Below are 3,691 nucleotides of genomic sequence, written 5' to 3'. Positions count from 1 at the left end.
TTCTGAGCACCTTTCCGGTACGCGCTTTTCAAAACCAGTACCGGTTTCTAGCACCAGTTCTCATTATTTGGACTTGAAACTCGTTTTGCAAGTCCTACATATTATTCTAGTAATTATCATGCACTTACTTTAATTTTCCGGGATACTTTTTCGGTACGCATTTATACCGACTAGCAACACCGGTATCTGCACTTTTCTTCCGAAAAACGACTTTCAGCATTCTAACCCACTTATTATGATTATTAAGCCTCATAAATAATTATTAGGGTCAATTATGGAATCATTTCCTAATTTTTGCCTAATTAATTAATTACCTTAATTAACGGTGCAGGTTCTTACAGGGAACGTCTAAGATTGGCAGGAATAGGTTGAGTGGTGTCAATGTAGGTGCTTTTAAGACCGTTCCAGGTCTTAGCATCAAGGATAGATGTCACCTTCGTGGTGTCATCTGGGTGTTCCTCTACGCCAGCTCTCCTGCAGAGTTTGGTGATGAGGCAGGGGAGGAAGACCTTAGTCTTCCTTATGTCCCTCTGCAAGCTGTTGTAGATGAGGGTTACTGCATCAAAAGGGATATGCTTGATGATGCAGTAAATTTGAACTTGAATTCCAGCTAGCAGAGGCTTCATGAGAGGTGGGGGTGATGTTGGAGTTGGCAAACAGTGCCCAGAACCTGGCTATGTTCTTCATGCTCACCTTGCAGAGGGACCCTTTGTAGTAGTTGGGATTGTCCAGGGTTACTGTCTGCTTCAGATCCTTTTGAAATTTGTACACCACCCTACTATCCAAATACTCTTGGTATGGACAGTTGGTGACGGAGGGAAGGTGGAGTACTTCCTGGACATCAGCGGGGGGAAAAGATACTTGTTTTCCCCTTACTGTGACCATATCAGGTGCCTCCTCTTCGGGCAGCCTCCTCGCCTGGTATAGGAATTCTCCCACCCAGTTCAAGTTCAAATCACGGTCATCAGTGGCGAAAAGCAATCACCGAAGTTTTTCTAGTGATTTCTTCACAAATGGAGGCAGAACCACTTTGTCCTGATGCAAAGAAATGTTCCTTTCTGGGTACATAATGATGGTGGGTTCAGTGAGCTCTGGTTCTTCGTCGCGGTTGGCTACAGGGGTCACTTTAAATGAAAACTTAGTCATTTTGTTCAGAAAGGGAGTTAGGGCACAAATGCAGGAGAGATAAAAGGGTTCTGAGTTGAATGGAAGTAGTAGAACTTGAAGAAATCAGAGACCGAGTTTAAATAGACTGTGGGGGAGAAAATGAAAGATTTATGGGACGTGGAGGTTAAGAAGAGGAGGTTGAAGAGGTAGTGGAATGGGGACGTTACAGAACGAGTAGTCAGCAGTAGGTGACCAGTTACTGATGGGATGAGTGTGAGAAGATGGAACGGTTTAGGTCAGGACGTGGGAGAGAGGGAAAATTAAAGGGTGCAGTTGTCTTAATGGTTAAGGAGACTGTTGCTTTTTCTGCGCGCGTTTCCAAGATTTGCAATGAATACAAATAGATATGGTTGCGCATCTTTTTAAGTGACTCAGCAAGGACAGGTGTCCCAGTCACTCTTATCTCCTAACCCAGGGAACGTTCCCGTTGTCTTTTCCTAACTGATAAATAAATAACTAACTGAAATAAATAATAAGAAAACATGCAACAGTGAGTACTAAATAAGGAAAAGGGAACGTACTAACTTATCACCTATTATTTAATAAATCTAAATGAACATGTAACAAAACATATAATTATATCTATATATATATATTTATATTGGGATTGTGTGGTCAAGGACCACCCCAAAACTACGTTCCTGGAACGGAACGTACTTTATTTGGACTTTTTGGAGAGGAACCTCAGACGTTCCCTCCTTTTTGGGAGCTATGTGGTTATGGATAACCACCCCAAAACTTTGCTCTTTGTCAGAGAGAAAAATGTATCTACTGGGTTGCCTCCCAGTCAGCGCTTAGTTTAATGTCTTTAGCTAGACATAGTACTTACCTCTCAAGGGGTTTCAGAAATGGTTGAGGGGACCTCAGTATCCCCTGGTAGTGATCCTGGTGTTTTGGTTTGAAGGTTGGCAGCAATCTGCCCTAGATGGGACTCAATGTTCCTGACCACTGCATCATTCCTGGTGACATATTCCTTGACATAATTTTCCAGGGTGTTGATGCGTTGGTCATTTATGTGGAATGGAATGTAGTTGTTTCTCCTTTGTTCAAACGTTCCACTGCTCCTACCTTGCTGATACTGCTGCTGATTGTTGTTGAATGGTCTCTGGTTAATGGGTGGCCTCCATTGGGTGTTGTGGTTCTGATCCTTAATGATAGTTCCTCCAGGGCTTGAATGTGTATTTCATCCTGCTTGTTGATTGTCTCTGGTGAAGTTCCTATTGCCAAAATTTTCTGCATAACACACCAATGCAGTGGATGGGCAGTCTGTTGAGTCATGAAGGTCACCACAGGCTGAGCATGGTTCTGTTTCAGTTGCTGTGAGTTGTAAGACTTCCATCCTTGGTGCTGCTTGGTCAGCTCTCAGGTTCTTCACTTTATTCATGAGTGTTGCCAGCTGGGCTTCCATGGTTGTTTGTTTATCCAGTTCTAGCATGCCTGGCTTCCTCACTGGGCTCACTCTGTCTATTTGCCATTGGAGACATCTTTCAGCAGTCCTTTCTATGATTTCGTACCTTGATTCAAGTGTTCCTGTAAAGAAATATCCTCCTGCAGCAAAATCTAGGTGAGATTGAGAAGTATGGTCAAGTCCTTTATAGAAAGATTGTAACACTCCCCAACTCTCTACCCCATGGTTTGGACATCTTCTTATGGTGTCCTTGTATCTCTCCCATGCTTCATCGAGATTTTCTCCATGAAACATTCCGAAGTTAGAGATTTCAGCTCTAACATCAGCTTGTCGAGACATTGGGAGAAACCTCTCTATGAACTTGTTAGAGAGTTCTTCCCATGTGTGGATTGATCCAGGGGTGAGAGTTTTCATCCATGTTTTAGCTTTTAAGCCCAAGGAGTGAGGGAACAACCTCATCTCATGCTCTCCTCTGTTACACCCTCAGCTTTAAAATTATCACAAATATCTTGGAATGTTGTGAGGTGTGTGTAAGGATCTTCTGCAGGGAGTCCATTGAAGACCCCTGCTTCCCTAATCATGTGGAACATGATAGGTTTTAGTTCAAAATTTGGTGCTACAGGGGGAAGGATTACTCCCCTATCTGGTCTGTTCCTGAAAGGAGCAACCAAAGTTCTGAAGTTCTGTTCAGGGAGAACCTCCTCATTGTTATTATTGTGATCAGCCATGTTTTTAGGAAATTCTTCCCTGAGGTTCCTTCTTCTCCTATGGAGTGTACGTTCTGGCTCAGGATCAAAGAGAAACTCAGGTACTTCAATGGAGTGGTTAGAGTCTGTTTCAAACTCTTCACTCATAAACCAATAGCACAGGGTATATATATGCACAGCAGATTCAATGATAAAGAGAAAAAAATATAAAAGTAAAGTCAGATATACAGTATATGTGTTAGAAAACAATGATAAGAACAATAGTTAGTGTTTCTATCCCCGGCAACGGCGCCAAAAACTTGTTGGGTGGTTTGCTGATGGTGGAAAAATATAAGTTCTGATAGGGGACGTTCCTCTGTTCTTGCAGAACACAGATTCGTCCCTTAGTTCCAACCCAAGTGCGCAAGTG

General features: G+C 42.7%; 1 non-coding gene across 1 annotated transcript; it reads left to right on the top strand.

Moving 5' to 3' along the window:
* The first annotated feature begins 2,792 nt into the window (after positions 1–2,792).
* On the top strand, positions 2,793–2,899 carry LOC133315383 (small nucleolar RNA R71). Its single transcript, XR_009752062.1, has one exon. It is a non-coding gene; the product is annotated as a small nucleolar RNA R71 (small nucleolar RNA).
* The last annotated feature ends 792 nt before the right edge of the window (positions 2,900–3,691 follow it).

The sequence above is a fragment of the Gastrolobium bilobum genome, unplaced genomic scaffold (assembly GCF_033153095.1).
Source record: "Gastrolobium bilobum isolate Gb01-03AN ecotype WA unplaced genomic scaffold, APGP_CSIRO_Gbil_v1 utg11851, whole genome shotgun sequence".
Taxonomy (NCBI): domain Eukaryota; kingdom Viridiplantae; phylum Streptophyta; class Magnoliopsida; order Fabales; family Fabaceae; genus Gastrolobium; species Gastrolobium bilobum.
This window is presented reverse-complemented; position numbering and strand designations above follow the sequence as displayed.